Source organism: Zeugodacus cucurbitae, chromosome 6, assembly GCF_028554725.1.
Source record: "Zeugodacus cucurbitae isolate PBARC_wt_2022May chromosome 6, idZeuCucr1.2, whole genome shotgun sequence".
In the NCBI taxonomy this organism is placed as follows: Eukaryota; Metazoa; Arthropoda; class Insecta; order Diptera; family Tephritidae; genus Zeugodacus; species Zeugodacus cucurbitae.
In genome coordinates this window covers 48933721-48951876 of record NC_071671.1, presented here as the reverse complement: position 1 = coordinate 48951876, position 18156 = coordinate 48933721, and the positions used below count along the sequence as shown (strand labels likewise).

Genomic DNA, 18156 nt, shown 5'->3' with positions numbered 1-18156 from the left:
ACAGACATGTAGCTTGATGTATTTTCTTATGCTGGAATCTGGTACTACAGACGACCATATTTCGGGCCCCAGCGAAGTCGATCAGCCTCAGGCCGTTTGGCGATGTTTCGTCATGGAGGCTGAATTTTCCGACTGTTGTGCCAAAGACACCTTCTTTACCCACCCTGGCGTTAAAATCGCCAAGCACATCGTGGCGGGGGCAGCGCTCATAGGTGCGTTCTAGGCGCTCATAGAAAGCATCTTTGGTCACATCGTCCTTCTCTTCCATTGGGGCGTGGGCGCAAATCAGCGATATGTTGAAGAACCTCGCTTTGATGCGGATTGTGGCAAGACGTTCATCCACCGGGGTGAATGCCAGGACTCTGTGACGGAGTCTCTCTCCCACCACAAATCCAACACCAAATTTGCGCTCCTTTATATGGCCGCTGTAGTAGATGTTACAAGGACCCACCTTCTTCCGTCCTTGTCCCGTCCATCGCACTTCTTGGGTGGCGGTGATGTCAGCCTTGAGTCGTATGAGGACATCAACCAGCTGGGCAGAGGCACCTTCCCAATTAAGGGTCCGGACATTCTAGGTGCATGCTCTTATATCATTATCCTTAAAACGTTTGCAGGGGTCGTCATCAAAAGGGGGGTGTCTCATCCGAAGCTTTCGTAGATTTTTCATTGGTACTTCGTTTTTATGTGGTGGGTCCCAAGCCCTACGCACAACCGCATAAGCGGGCTTCGCCTTCTCACTTTAGCTCGCCTTCAAACGGCTGTCTGTTGGCTACCCAGAGGATACTTGGTCTAAAACCGGAAGTCGTGAGCTGCTTGAACCATGTGGAGAAGAATCGTTTCTGGCCACTCCCAAGTGAATGACAATCAAAATCTTTCCTCACTTGCGTGAACTTCTACACATGATCCCATCCTCCAATAATTGTAGATAAATTTGACAGCTTACATTTCACCTTTTGGTGTATCAAATGTTCATTCTGGTTCCAAACATCAAACGAGTATTCTGTTTCACACTCATCCGAAGATTCCGTTGTATCAGCGCGATTAATTTTCTATGAAACAAAAAGAAGTATTTCCTTTAGCCCTAGCATCTTTAAAATGAAGTTATTTGAATCTCTGATCAAACGCAGTAGCCTACGCCAGAATTATGTGAATTGTATAAATAAATCATAAAAGTAAGCGCAGGTCCAAGCGCACATTCCCTTAACAAATTCTCCGTATTTTACAAAAATCTAATTCCAATGTAATAAAGGTTATCCAAATAGAGGGTTTCGGGTTAATACCCGAAAAAGTGTGAAGGTGTGAAGTAAAATTTTTATAGAAAACATCGACATAAAACATCGTTGAAAGTGACATCGATGCATCGATGTTTTTAGATTCGAGACATCGATGGCTAACATCGATGCTTTTTGACGAAAACATCGATGTTTTAAAAACATCGATACATCGTTTGCATCTCTACTTTTATAGCATGTGCAAGTTCTGGTCTCTATCTTCCGTATTCAACCTACCATTTTCGAACTAGGTTTTAGCGCAACTATAATAAAAATAGTGTTTGAATTGCTTTTGAGTCCAAAGGTCGATTTAGTGGCGCAGGTGTTGAGACAACAACTTAATCGTTATCTAGACAGGGCCAGTGAAAATTCCATATAGTCAAGATATTATATAAAGCTGTAACATTCATCTTTCTGGCAATGACTTTTCTATAGTGGTTCTCAATTTGAAAAGTTTCGGAAACTCTGTATTAAAGTTCGCAATTCGGATCAATAGTGAGCGCATGTTCCTCCAAATTCAATTGTAATTACTCATTTCAGTGCAACTTTAATTATATATAATTTCAGCACAATTTAAATAATTTCGGAACTCTATGTTTATTTTTTAAATAAAATTCAGTCTAAAGTACTACCAACTATCAAATAGTTTAAAACACTCTTACACGATACAACAGAAAATGGCTTCTAGTCGCGTAAGCTTGCAATTAATTTGCCTAATTTCCTGTTGCTATTTTAGCTTCGAGGCAAAGGTAGAGTATAAGCGAATATCTTTTATTGATTTTTAAAGAAAAACGTTTTTTTGTCTCCTCTAGAAACCTACATTGTTAAATTCCATTCGTACCAAATTGGATTCGCTTGAAATTGTAAACTTTAGTCAGAAATATGTGAAAAATGTGAACAAAATACCAAATATGAATGTTTGGCAACTGGAAGTGATCAAAAACGTTCCGACCTTATACGCTCGACTCCGTGGTTACGATTCTCAAAACGATCGTATAACCATTAAAATGGATAAAATAAATGTCTGTGCGTTGATGTTGAACACTTTTCAAAGTAAAATGTTGCGCAATCTTTACCGAAAGGCCTTCGTTAATTCGTCTACTTTATCGTGTCCGGTGAAGGAAGGAAAATATCTGCTAAAATCCGCAGATCCTGATTTTATGACATTGCCATATATTCATCCAATCGGTAAATACCAATTTATGATACAATATGCTGCGACACCGAGGATTGAGAACGTATTGCTTAAGCTAATCTGGAATTATAGTGTGGAGAGTGTGAAATAATTAGATCAGTAAGGAAAATTGCTAGTCTCAAAAAACTGTTCTAAAATACCAATCTATACCAATATTATAAAGCTCAAGAGTTTATTTGTTTGAACACGCTAATCTCCGCAACTACTGGTTCGAATTGAATAATTCTTTTTTGTTGGATAGTCCATTTATCGCGGAAGGCTATAGGCTATATAGCATCAGGAGCGAAGAAACAGTGGTAAATGTGTAAAAAACGGGGGAAATTATTTATCTTTGAGGGCTTCCGTTCCTTGCGCTGCGAAAGCGGTTCAAGATTAGATACGCTAAGGATCGAGAACGATTGGACCATTCTTGATGAAATGTTCAGCGGTTGTTCGTTGTGGATCTTGGAAGGTTTAGTTGGAAAATTGTAAAATTCCAAAAAGTGACTTTTTTCCATACATTTTTTTTTTTCATTCTATCTATAAAAAAAACAATTCGAAAAAGTCGGAAATTGGCAAGTGGCAACAGAGAATTCAGAATTGAAAATGAACGGTGACATCTACAATGAAGCATTGAAATTCATATGCCATCACCAGTCAAATTAGAGATGTACTGAATCGTGCATACGACAGAATAGCTTTGGAACAACAAGTATAAAGAAATGTTCCATTATTTAATGAGCAGCAAAAGACAACCTATGATGAATTGATTAAGGCTGTCCATGATGGAAATGATGGACTTTTATTTCTTGATACGCACGGTGGAACTGGGAATCCTGATTGATTCTGATATCATTGATTAACAACAATACGATCTCAAATGACATTACGTTGGCTCTCGCATCTACTGGAATTGCAGCAACGCTACTTGAAGTTGGAAGAACGGCACATTCGACATTGTAGCTTCAGTTAAACATGCAAATCTATGAAACATCTATGAGATGAGCGTAATTTTCTAGAAGCACTTGACAGAACAATGAAAGATCTGTGGAATAATAATCATCGCTTTGGTGGCGTAATGATACTGTTATTGACAAACACATTCTGTTATTTCGAAATCAACAACGTCGGAGGAATTGAACGCATGTCTCAAGTCATCGTACTTGTGGCGGCACGCGAAAACCATATGATTGACCATGAATATGCGGGTGTTCCTGCAACAGGAAAGCACCGCAGAAGATTTGCAAAAAACTGGGCAAATTCCGGTTAATACTTCTAATGGTTTGAAATCAATGCGAACATTAGCCAAATTTATCGTAACTACGATTGGTTGAGTGCACGCAGATTTTTAAATGCCAAAAATACCGATGTCGATGATTTAATCTATACGACTTAAAGTCAACTTCCGGGAGATTTGTGTTCATACACATCGATCGATCATGTTGAAAATGAAGACGAAGCTGTGAATTATCCAGTGAAATTTCTAAATTCTTTGTCATTATAATGCTTTGTCATTTATTATGCTTCGCAATCTTCAAGCAGCTATCGAATAATGTAATAGTTGCAAGAATTTTTTAAAGGGACATACAAGGGGGCACAATCCACGAATTTCTTTGAGTTCCAACGATTTTTCATTTCAGTTCAAACGTATTCAGTTTCCAACGAGACTTGCATTTGGGATGACAATCAACAGGTCTCAAAGACAGTCGCTGGAGGTGTGTGGCATAAATTTCATTCACGAGTTGAAAAACCATCTTCTCTGTACATTTACGCACCGGAACAGAATACAAAAAATGTTGTTTATTAAGCTGAGTTACATTGAAAAAATATTTAGAAAAATCGCAAATAAATGTTTTCCAACACTATACAAATTCAACTTTGTTTTCAAAGCAAATAATTTCACGCAGTGCAACGACTGCGGAATCAGCAAGTAATATAATATCTGATAAATATACATGAGATAACACTATTATTGAGTTTAATCGGTGGAGTGGGCATGTTTATTAACCGACCGTCCAATTGACTGGGCCATTTCGTTAGATAACACGTTCATCAAACTTAGTTTTCAGTAAATCGATCTTGACTTTCGCTGTGTGGACAATTGTGTTGGAACCACACGTTGTCCAAGTCCATCATCTGATTCGGATCAAAAATATTCGGTAGCGATTCCCATTCACAGTAACGTGCCGGTCTTGATAATCACGGAATAAGTACGGCCCATATTTTTATCCTCTCGCAACAAAGTTGCTAAAGAGAGTCTTATAGTTTTGTTCACATAACGGTTGTTTATAAGTCGTAAAACTAAAAGAGTTATATTTAGGGCTATATATATCAAAATGATCAGGATGATGAGACGAGTTAAAATTCGGACGTCCGTTCGTCCGTCCGTCCGTATATAGACTTGTTCCTTGGGACTGTGAGAAGGCTACTATTGAAAATGAGCGAAATCGGACCACGGACATGCCCACAAAATGGCGAAAACCGAAAACACATAAAGTGTTATAAAAAGACATAAATAAAGTTGTAAAAGTTTAATATAATTCAGAGGGAATCTTTTTATTCTAATAGTGTGTCTCTTTACCAAAAATGGTTAAGATGGGGTCATAACATCCGCTAGCTCCCGTATAACTTATATTCGGATGATCCAACATACGATTGGCTTTATACCGCATATATCGGTTAATATGTGAGATATCTTAACAAAATTACGTGAGCATATAGCATAAAATATTCGGTTGCACCCGAGTTTAGCCTTTCGTTACTTGTTATATTCAATAAGAATATGGTCTCGGTTCGGTTGAAATTCTATATAGGCAATATATCATTTGTCGTCATAACCCCTGCCTTTGTGGCAATGAATTTTCTACAGTGGCTTCAAATTTGAAAAGTTTCGGAACCCCTGGATTCAAATTCGCATTCGGTTCAATAGCGAGCTCATGTTCCTCCAATATAATTAATCAATTGTAATTACTCATATCGGTGCAGCTCTAAATAACTACAATTTAAATAATTTCGGAATTGCATGATTATTTTTATAATAAATGTCAATACAAAGTACAGCCAACCATTAAATTGTTTTCGATCACGCCTACTCGACGCAACAATAAATGGCTTCTAGTCGCGTAAGCTTGCAATTAATTTGCTTAATTTCCTGCTGTGTTTTTAGCCACCAAGCAAAGGCGAGTATAAGCTGATATCTTTTATTGATTTTTAAATAAAAAAAGTTTCCTATCTCCTTTAGAAACCCACATTGTTAAATTCCATTCGTATCAAAGTCGATTCGCTTGAAATACTAAATTATAATCTTAAATATGTGAAAAATGTGACTAGAATACCGAATATGAATTTATGGCAATTTGAAGTGATCAAAACCATTCCGACCCTATACGCTCGGATTCGTGCCTACGATCCTCAAAACGACCTGAAAATGGATAAACTTAATGTCTGTGCGTTTTTGTTGAATACATATCAAAGCAAATTGATGTATAATCTTTATCGAAAGGCCTTCGTTAATTCGACAACTATATCATGTCCGGTTAAAGTAGGTAAATATCTGCTAAAATCCAAAGAACCGAATTTTATGACGTTGCCACAAATTCATCCAATCGGTAAATACCAATTTATGGCACAATATGCTGCGACACCGAGATTTGAAAACATATTGCTTAAGTTATTCTGGAATTATAGTGTGGAGAGTGAGTGACTTTGATCAGATATGTTAATAATTTAAATAAAACAGAGTGAACAAATAATATAAAGAATCTGCCTTCGTCAATGTCGAACAAACTGTTCTGAAATACAACTTTACAACAACACAATTTTGGTATGACTCGTATATCTCTAGAACTCCGATATTTTTGTATCGGCGTAATATTCGAGCCAACAATTTCCTTTGTTATAAATTCCATTCGTCTGTATATAAAATTTAAGAAATATAATGTTTATTAATTCATTTGCAAAATAAATGTTGAGAATGACTTCGTAGTAGCCTTCAATTAAGATTACGATAGGAATATTTTAAGCATTATAAGGGCGTTTTCAATAAGATCGCTAAAAGCTTTTGTAAATAAAACAAAAACGGTTTGGCATATCAATGAAATTCTTTATTCCTGTGAAACTACGTTTGATGCTATTATGTATGGTACTCCTTTTCTTATGCATAGCCACCACGGGCACGCTTGCAGAAATCCAGATGCTGAACCCAATTTTCGTGAGATAACACGTTCACCAAACTTGGTCAACTTATAGTTGAGGCCACAGACTACGAATTTCGGTAGTAAATTTTAATAATTTCGACTCATTGTTGGATCGTAGAGCTTTCAATGATGAAAAGGCCAACCTTGTATGTATGTACATATGTGATTGGCGTTGGAACCGTTTAGCCGGTTATAGCCGAATCGATGATAGCGCGCCATTCCTCGCTTTCCCTCGCAGTTCAGCGACAGTTGGAGATCCCAAGTGTCACCAGGTCGCTCTCCACCTGGTCCCTCCAACGGAGCGGAAGCCTTCCCCTTCCTCGGCTTCCTCCGGCGGGTACTGCATCGAACCCTTTCAAAGCTGAAGTGTTTTCGTCCATTCGGACAACAAGACATAGCCGGCGTAGCCGCTCTCTTTTTATTTGCTGAACTATCAATGTGGTCGTGTAACTCGTAATACCGCAGACGATGGAACGATGAGCTGTACGATTTATACGACGACATTGACATAGTTCAGCGAATAAAAAGACAGCGGCTAGGCTGGCTAGGTCATGTTGTACGGATGGAAGAAAACACTCCAGCTCTGAAAGTATTCGATGCAGTACCCGCTGGAGGAAGCCGCGGAAGAGGACGACCTCCACTCCGGTGGAAAGACCAAGTGCAAAGTGACCTGGCTTCACTTGGTGTTTCCAGTTGGCGCCAAAAAGCAAAAAGGAGGAATGAGTGGCGCGCTCTGGTGGATTCGGCTATAATCGCTTAAAGCGGTTCCTACGCCAAATATATATATATATATATCAATAATAACAACAACAATTGCATATTTACTTTGGAATTTAGCTATGAAATTATAACCTTCTAAGTAAATATCATAAATAACCGTTATGTCTGCTATAAAAAGAGCTGTAAATAATAACTGTTTACATTTTTCTTGTTCTGTTGGAATTCGATTAACTGCCACTGCTTTAATATCTCCACCAAACGAATATGCATTCTAACGGTACTCATGCTTCGCAGTCCAGACACGCACCTGTCATAATATCAACAATTAAGGCGATAACAAAAAAAATACATAAAATTCATATGTACATATTTTTGTTTATAACTGTATGTATATATTTCATTGTTGAATCCTCAAAGCGACTAGAAACCCATTGGAAAATTTTGCTATATATAATTAGTTTGTTGTTGTTGTACCATCAATACACAAATTTATAACGGCATCGCGTGCGTTGCGTCAATTTTGGATGTTTTTTGATTTCGATTTATACTGTGCGTTTTCATGTCGCCGAGTCCGACATGTGTCAGCCATGATTGCGGCAATTGCTTTATTTACAGATTTTCCGATTAGCGTATAGTTTCAATAGCGTTGCATAGATGTGTAGACGGCAGCACAATGACAGCACAACGGCAGCTATTGCGTAATGTCACACCTGTGTATTATTTTAGTGTATTTCATAGATTTATTGTTTTTGGTGGATGGCATATGTAACGCGTTGCTTAAGTGTTGTTGAATGTGATTTGAGTAGAGAGATTCAAGAGTGAACGAAGTGAAAAGCTGAAGGTTCGAAATTTATTATGAAATAAACCTCGACCTTTTCTTTATATATTTTTCATTATAGTTCCATATTATAACTCTAAATCCATGGATCTTTCTAATTTGTGTGGTCTCATTGAACTAAACGCTCAGTTTATCTACGAGTTCTTCTGGCGATTGCGGTGAAATATATAGAGTATTTTTTGATCCCCTAAGAAACCTACGAATATATAAAATCTAATTTTAAATACTTTGAATTCAAAACAACACAATTACTATTATCAGACAATTCCTAATAAAGAGGAACTTGAGATAATTGTCGAGGTAAAAAAAGAGGATAATACATATATCTCTCTCTTCTCACTGCATAAGCTGTCTGTGATCTTCATATGAGTATATACCAATATGAATCTGGCTGACAAAATATTCAATACTATAATCTCGTCTTTTTAGCAAACTGAAGCTGTGGAATAGTTCTGGAATTTTAAATATTTTCTAATTCCAGTTTTTTATGTATATAAATGCCAATCTCTGTGAAGGATGTGGCTTAAATTCTTATGAATGCTAGTCACCTTTCGAGTAGGGAGTTCATGTCGTTCATGAAGATCAACTCTTATCAAGTTTTTCGAGATATCTAAAAGTTCGAGGTTTACATCATTGTTGAAAAGGTTCAAATGATCCTCTCCTTCATTGAGAGATGAGAGATCTCCCTTAAATGAATGAAACCATCATTTAAAGTGAAATCGGTATATATTAGATATAGTAAAGGATAGACGTAGGTTCTAAATTGTTATATATTTTTTAAAGATTGTCTCTTTCAAATGTTGGCCGCGGCTACGTATCAGTTAGTCCATCTGTTGACTCCAATATTCGATGATTCGTTCGAGCATTTCGACTGGTCACGAGGGATATTTTGATCGCCTGAATCGATTGTTCGCATAGACATTAGACTTTACCTATCCCCACAGGAAAAAGTCTAACGGTGTGATATCACACGATCGATCGTCCCAAAACGTGAAATTATCTGCTCACCGAAGTGTTCTCTCAATAAATCAATTGATTGATGCTATGTGTGAGAAGTGACGCCGTCTTGTTGAAACCAAATGTCTCCGAGAACATGAGCTTCAATTTCAGGCATCAAACAGTCGATACGTTTTCACCGGCATCATTTTTGAAGAAATCTGAACCAATGGTTCCACTGGCGCACAAGCCACACCAAAACTTTGAAATGACAGCTCTTGAATCTCTTCAGGTTGCTCTTCATTCCAAATGCGCCAATTATGTTTGTTTACATACCCATTGAGCCAGAAATAGGCCTCATTGCTGAACAGAATTGGTTCTTGTCGGAAATTTTTAAGAGCCCATAGAGCGAAGCGATTTCATTTGGGAAGGTTGAGCGGCTTCAGTTCTTGCACAAACTGTATTTTGTACGCTTTTAATTTAAAAAGAAAAAAATAGTAGTGTATCAGGAAAAATAAGAAAGTCTGGAACTCTGGTAAATTATATAGTTTACAGTTAACATGTCAAAAAAATAAATATAAATCAAGGGTTTCCGGTGAAACACCCAAATAATAAGATCTCCGTCGTTAAAAACTGTTAAATTTTAAATTACTTACCGTAACAAAATCCGTAAATAATCGTCTAAAGTACTAAGATTTTCAAAAATCTTGTAACAAAGTAAAAAAAAAATTTGTATTATAAATAACTTCTTGAAGAATATGCTCAACTTAAATTAATCAAAATCACAATTGGGAGCTTAACATACGAGTAGGAAGTATTATTTGTAAGGCACAAAAAGCAATAAGAATTTAATTTCGGTGTAACCCGCCCACAAAATACCACGCCAAATTTTCTCAACAGCTGTTCCACTTGTTCAGGTGTATGACTTGCTTAGTAGAGAATCCCTGCGGTGCAGTTATGTCACGCATGTAGAAGGCATATATGTAGGATGAAAATCACACTGCCGTAGCAGATGGCATTGACTCAGCTTAAACCTGTGCCGCTGTTGGCTTTGCTACTTTTTCGCTGGCGCAGAGTTGTATAGCCACATACATATGTACATACTGACGATGTAGAAGTGTGTGAAAGCACATTCAATACCAACGCAGCACTTGTTGTGGGAACATGTCGGCATGCGTTTGTCGTGTCGGAATGTAGGAGTACATGTAGTTACATGCGCTGCTCGAGCTAAACGTGGCGGAAAAAATTGAATTTCTTCATTCACTACACACCAGTACACGTGTAAACGTTTCCTGCTGTGCACTTGGCAGGTGTTCTACATCGTCCATGGTTATCTGTTTATGCGACGGTGTAAAGCAATTGAGTATGCCCACGGTGCGTAGTCTTTATGACGCCTGGAAGTGGTTGCGAGATGCCGAATTTCGGTGCTAGCTTCGGAAGTTTTAATTTTTGAATACCGAAATTTTTTACACTGATATTTTTTGGAAAACAGCAGGAAATATTATTAAATAAGACGAGATCCCGAAATTTTATTTTTTCAATACCGAAATTTGGGACTGATAATTTTTAAAATCGAAATTTCGGCGTTTGTTTTTAAAAAATCGAGAATCACGGAATTTTATTTAGTGAATCCCAAAATTTTGGAACAGATTTTTTTTGCAAAAACAGAATTCCTGTATTTATTTCTTAACAAGTAAGGAAGGGCTAAGTTCGGGTGTAACCGAACATTTTATACTCTCGCAATTTATTTATTTAACTTAATTTATATTATATAATACACAATTTGACCCACATGTTCGTCATATATATTGTATAAAGTCCATTGAAAGTTTGGAAACCCTATTATTAGGTTAGAAGCACCGAGGTCCTCGTGTTCGATATATGGGGCCTTGAAAACCTATAGTCCGATTTCGGCGATTTTTAGAATGGGGCTGCCACACTATTAACATAGTATTTGTGTAAAGTTCTGCACCGATATCTTCACTAGTGCTTACTTTATATATTGTAAAGTCAACGATCCAGATCGTCTTCAAAGTTCTGGTATATAGGAAGTAGGCGTGGTTGTGAAGCGATTTGGCCTATTTTCACAAAATATCATTGGGATGTAAAGAAACTATTACAAACCAAGTTTCATTGAAATCGCTCGAGTAGTTCCTGAGATATGGTTTTTGACCGATAAGTGGGCGATGCCACGCCCGAGTGCAGCTTCCATCTGCCATTTCTTATGTGAAATTTAGTGTTTCTGGCGTTTTTCGTTATTGAGTTAACCCACTTTTAGTAGTTTTCAACCTAACCTTTGTATGGGAGGTGGGCGTGGTTAATATCCGATTTCCTCCATTTTTGGACTGTATAAGGTAGTACCTAAAAGAAACGACTCTAGAAAGTTTCCTTGATATACCTTTAGTAGTTTGCGAGATATGTACAAAAAACTTAGTAGGGGGAGGGGCCACGCCCACTTCCCCAAAAAAATTACATCCACATATGCCCCTTCCTAGTGCGATCCTTCATACCAAATTTTAATTCCACAGCTTTATTTATAGCTTAGTTATGGCACTTTAAGTGTTTTCGGTTTTCGCCATTTTGTGGGCGTGGCCAATTACGCCCATTTTCGAACTTAACCTTCTTATGGTGCCAAGGAACACGTGTTCCAAGTTTCATTAAGATATCTCAATTTTTACTCAAGTTACAGCTTGCACGGACGGACGGACAGACGGACGGACGGATTTTCTCGTCACCCTGATCATTTTGATATATATACAGTATGTAACACAATTGAGCAAATAAAATCACGAATGTCGATTCTTACAAAAAATGTGTATTTAATTTGGGCGAATTGAATTACAGTTTTTTTTAATACATTCTTCAGTTCGTCTATAATATAAAACAACAAAAGAGTAACAAATTTATTCAGGTTTTATAAGAAGAAAATATAATTTCTCTTGTATGGCACTTGCTCAATTTTGATACAATGTAATTTTTACCGCTTTAATATTTAGTATAGCCTCCTTTGGCCGCTATCACCGCTTCAATACGCTTGGGAACGCTATTGACTAAATCTTCACATTCTTTTTTAGTGATGGAGTTCCATACTTCTACACATCTAGTAAATAATTCCGCCTTTGTTTTCGGTGGACTGGCATAATTGTATACCCTTTTTTTAAAACAAACCACAGGTTCTCGATAGGATTAATATCGGGACTTTGAGGGGGCCATTCCAAAGTTTCAATTCGTTGACTTTTAAGATACTCCATAGTCTTCTTAGCTTTGTGCTTGGGGTCGTTGTCTTGCATCAGAACGATTTTGCTACTGTCCAGACCCAATTTCTCCAACGAAGAAAAATACCCTTGCCTTAATATATCTATATACATATTCGCGTCCATATTTCCCTCGATTAAAATTAGGTCCCCAACACCACTTTTACAAAAGCCACCCCAAAAGAGGACTTTTCCGCCCCCAAATTTGAGTGTTGGGATGACATCGCGGCTGGTAATAGTCTTTGATGACTTCTTCCAAACGTAATGTATTCCGTCTGACCCGTGAAGGTTAATCTTGCTTTCGTCTGTCCAAAATACATTCGCCCACTGTTCTGGAGTCCAGTTTCGGTGCGCTTTAGCAAATTTTAGACGTAGTTCTTGATGACGTTTAGTAAGCAAAGGTTTTTTAATTTTGCGCCTGGCTCTAAACCCTAGTTTTTTCAACTCGCGGTGTACAGTCATGCGGGAAACTTGTTTTCCGTAAGTCCTCTCCAGTTCTTTTTGAATCTCAGTACCTGATTTTACTGCTCCCGAGGCCACCAGACGGTTGATAGTTCGTCTATCGTGGTTATTTCAAACGGATCGCCGACCAGATCGATGTTTTAGTACTAATATTTCATGACAATTAGCAATATTTTTCACTGACCCAAATGAAATTTCAGCTAAATTTGCAACTTGCCGATATGAGAGCCCTTCATTCAACCATTGAAGCACAGATTTTTTAATAGAGTCAGCAATTTTCTTCATTTTTCTAAAAAAAAACACGAAGTTAAACAGCTTCACAAAAAACAATCTTTCTAATTCTACTTACCGTCTATAAAATGAAAAATACTTCTGGAAACGTTAGTTAATTGATAAATAGACCTACTGGTATTTAAAATATTCGAAAGTTGTTTATTTAGTCTTAGCTATGCTCACACGCCTGAACTCAACCGATGTTGTAACACAATTGAGCAAATGTGCACGTGACGCAAACCAGACGCCGCCAGAAAATATTGAGAAATTGTACCGTTATATTTCCGCGAAAAAAACTCAACTAGTGTACCTATTCGAATACATATATATTCTTTTCGTAATAAGTTGCGTAGTGCAAAAAAAATTTGAATTGAAGAATATTTGATTTTATTTGCTCAATTGTGTTACATACTGTAACCCTATATCTAACTCGTTAAGTTTTAGGACTTACAACCATGTGGACAAAACTATAATACTCTCGTAGCAACTTGGTTGCTAGCAACTTTTTTGCGAGAGTATAAAAATAGGAACTGATATTTTTTGGATAATAGTTATTGCCGTGTTTATGGGGAATTTCAAAATTTCGGGACTGATATTTTTCCCTATAAATTGAATTTTCGCAATTCTTCTTAAAAAATCGAGATCCCAAAATTTCGGAATTCACTATATAAAATTTCGATATTTTTTTGGAATACTAGAATTTGAGTATTATTTTTTTAAATAAATCGGGATCCCGAAATTTTATATAGCGAATACCTAAATTTTGGGACTTAATTTTTTTTGCAAAATTTGAATTTCAGCATTTCTTCTTAAAAACATTTAGATACCGATATTTGTATAAATAGCGAATCCCGACATTTCCGGATTGATATTTTATGGAAAACGGATTTTTCGAATTTATTTTATTGAATTGTTTTATTGACTTAAATAAATCGTGATCTCGAAATTTCGGTACTTAAAATTTTTGCACGGGATTATTTGAATCTAAACACAGTTTTAGAAGTGGTATGCATGTTCCACCGGTAGTCAGTGTATGCTCTTGAGCGCATTCATATGTGCGTATATGTACATTTTACCGTTACGCGAAAGCGAATCTTCATTTGTAGGCTGGTAATTGCGGTTGACTTTAGTCGTCACGCCTACGTTGCTAACCAATGATTTACAACCGTTAATTGCTTGCAATTAAATGCTGTGCGTTCAGCTATTTTAATGGTGCAGAAAATCGTGTTTTTACACACCAAAAAAAAAGAGAAACGAGGAAACAGAACGAAACCCGAAACAAAATTCTAAAATAGTGTCCTTTCTCCTATTCACTTTTTTATTTCGCCTGCTTTATCTGCTATTAATCGTTCTGCAGCGCGGGTAAGCGCTCATTATCCACGTTTATAGCGCCTATTTATATGCTACATAAATTATTGAAGTGCGCGCAAAATATTGTTCCACTAAATTTTCGCCTCAACTACATTCTTTTTTGTTGCTATTGTACTCATCAATTTTTCCTATAATGGCATTCTTGTGTTTTTCGCCTGGAGTTTCTAATTTTTGTCTTCTGCTTTTACCAATAAATAATTCTGTCGCATTACCATGTCCGAGTGTTAGGTAAATATTTTATTCCATCACGTTCCGGCTTAATTACCTTTATATTCCATTTCCATTTCCGTGTAAGTATTTGGACTGATTTAGTGAGTTATTTTATTAGGCTTTCTCCGTGAGGTTGAATTGCTTTCTGCCATAATCTTAACATTTTGACATGACACTGTGAGCTAATAAAATTCAATAAAAACGCAATTAAATGTGACAGGTGAAGTAATTTTTTATGGATGCTTAATTTGCGTAAAATATTTTTCCGTTACGTAATTTCATGAAATATTTAGCAGTAGAAAAAATAGTATAAAATATGTATAGCAGTAGTTGGTAAGCTCTAACTGACTGTAAATAAATTTTTTTTTCCAAACAGTGTTATCAGATATTTTGAAAAAAATTTTGTTGCATCAGATACAAATTCAAACATATATTTACACCGCGCGTCATCGTGTTAGCAGATCTCTGGAACAAATAGTTTTAGTTAATTTCTATCAAAACTAAAGAAACTTAAATTTTTATTAATTGATTATTTATGAACCAATTTTCTACTAAATAAAATAAGAATTTTCATTTTACCGTTCTTCAATATTCAGGTTAGTACATATCGGTTCATATAATTTTGTTTAACATTTTCTGTCAAGATCATATTTTTGGATTTTTCTGTTAATTTATTTAACTTTTATATATTTTAGTATCATAGTTTTGTTCACATAACGGTTGTTTGTGTCACCAAGAAATAAAAGAGTTAGATATGGGGTTATATATATATAGATGATCAGGATGACGAGTGGATTTGAAATCCGCATGTCTGTCCGTCCGTCTGTCCGTGCAACCGACAACTTTAGTAAAAATTAAGATATCTTAATGAAACTTGGATCACATGTTCCTTGGCACCCTGAGCCACAAAATGGTGGAAACCGAAAACCTATACAGTGTCATAACTAAGCCATAAATAAAGTTATGAAAATGAAATTTGAAACATAGGATCCCATTAGGGAGGGGCACATTTGGATGTAATTTTTTTGGAAAAGTGGGCGTGACCCCGCCTCCAAATAGGTTTTTTGTATATAACTCGCAAGCCAATAAAGCTATATAAATCAAACTTTCTGCAGTCGTTTATTTTAGCCATTTCCTTATACAGTCTAATGAAATGTCTTAATGTCTAAATGAAAGAAATCGGATAATAACCACGCCCAAGTCCCATATAAAGGTTAGGTTGAAAATTACTAAAAGTGCGTTAACTCACTAACGAAAAACGTCAGAAACACCAAATATTACATAAGAAATGGCAGATAAAAGCTCAGATTTTTTTACAAAATGAAAAATGGGCGTGGCGTCGCCCACTTATGGGTCAAAAACCATATCTCAGGAACTACTCGACCGATTTCAATGAAACTTGGTTTGTAATAGTTTCCTTACATCCCAATGATATGTTGTGAAAATAGGCCAAATCGCTTCACAACCACGTCTACTTCCTATATACCAGAACTTAGAAGATGATCTGAATCGTTTAGATTACAATATATAAAGTAAGCACTAGTGAAGATATCGATGCAGAACTTTGCACAAACTATGTTTATAGTTTGGCAGCCCCATTCTAAAAATCCCCGAAATCGAACCATAGGTTTGCAAGGCCCCATATATCGAACATGAGGACCTCGGTACTTGTAACCTAATATTAGGGTTTCCAACTTTCAACGGATTTTATACAATATATATGACGAATATGTGGGTCAAATTGTGTATTATTAATATAAATAAAGTTAAATAAATAAATTGCGATAGTATAAAATGTTCGGTTACACCCGAACTTAGCCTTTCCTTACTTGTTTTTATTATTAAAGATTCGATTGGTAAGCGATTCGTACAAATTTCTTATATGTATATGTAATTTTAGGAAATAGGCCAAGGCTTAATGCTTTGAATTTGCTCTTTTTTAGTGGAATATTGCCTGCGAGACTCGTAAACTTCCCCAATCAATGATATCCACATGTTTTTTATTATATCCATGTCCGATGAGTAATGTGGCCACTGCTTTAAAACAAAATTTTGTCCCTTTTTAAGACTTAATCGAACACTTTTAATATGTGCATTATTAAAAAAACAAATTCTGAAAATATAGAAAATTAGTTTCTCGTACATTTTATATGCCATTGCGGTCATATTAGTATTCAAAAATTGCAGTCTATATACCATGGTAGATGCTGGTTCCCCTACCCCCAAACCCATCACATTACCTTCACGACTATGTATCCATTCCAGATGACGTTCCTCCATCCGAAGTTCATGGAAATAATAATTATTACCTTTGGGTTCTCCCAATTCAGATTTCTTTTTTTTCGTAAAACAATATAGTGGCATTAGGCTTCCATAAGGGAAAAAATAAGCTCGCTTTAGAACCACTATTTGCCCTGATCATGATGATCGATTGATGAAAATTTGGTGCTTCTCTTGAAAACTATCAGCCACTTTGTTGTTACTGTCTTTATTATTTCAGCCGAACCCCAACTTATTACCCAAAAAAAAGTGCATCATCTTCTGAAGATTTTTTGATATATCAGTTATCGAAAGCTCACCTGTTTGGTTCATACAAATATCTTTAATAGTTTTTGAAAATAATTTTGTAATTTCATGCTCTATTCTTCCTTTTTTAATATGGCAACTCCTGTGTGAAAACATGCTCTTATTTAAAGTGTTTTCTTATTTATTTATTTAGGGACATTAACATAAACTTCATAGTAAACACTATCGGTTGCGATGAAGCAAAAATTAAAATCTTAAATTTAAGGAACAATGATTAAAAAATCTATAGGGAATTGATGTATTCTATAATATTTATAATTGTAGCGTACCTTATTAATCAATAAAATACTGAAGCCATACTCCCCTAAAAATCATGAACCCAACATTCTGATACACAACTTCTTTGATCTCCATACAATTGAAAGCTTTGGTATATTTCGATTTATATAGGATGTTTTTATAGAGGTTTAGAGTTTCTTAAAGGGATATCTGTCAAAACGGGTGTCAGAATTGACATACAGTTGAACTTCCCTAACTCGGACCACCATAATCCGTAAAAAAAATCGAGTTAAAGAGATTTTCGAGTGACGAAAGGTAATTTTTACGAAATTTGACTACTATTGCCAATTCAAGAGTTCGAGTTATAGAGAATTTCAAATGTAAGAAGGAAGTTCGAATTATGGAAATTCAACTGTACATATGTATTAGACAATTACATTGTTATATCTCGAAAAATTTCCTTTTTAAATGAAAATTATTCAAATTAAATATAAAGACAAAGTATTTATCCTTTAAACATATTGTTCATATATAATATTGCTCAATTTTCATACAAACTTTTTTTTGACTTCGATGATAATTAATAATTGCTAAATGAACATCAAAGTAATGTGTGTGGCTCCAAAATTTAATTACTCACTTCAAA

The 18156-nt window shown here is 35.9% G+C and overlaps 1 long non-coding RNA gene across 1 annotated transcript; it reads right to left on the bottom strand.

Annotated features, from left to right (window-relative positions):
• Nucleotides 1–11930: 11930 nt before the first annotated feature.
• Nucleotides 11931–13346, bottom strand: LOC128922753 (uncharacterized). Its single transcript, XR_008471931.1, has 3 exons — nucleotides 13201–13346; nucleotides 13036–13140; nucleotides 11931–12948 (listed from the first exon to the last, which is right to left on the bottom strand). It is a non-coding gene; the product is annotated as an uncharacterized LOC128922753 (long non-coding RNA).
• Between the last annotated feature and the right edge of the window lie 4810 nt (nucleotides 13347–18156).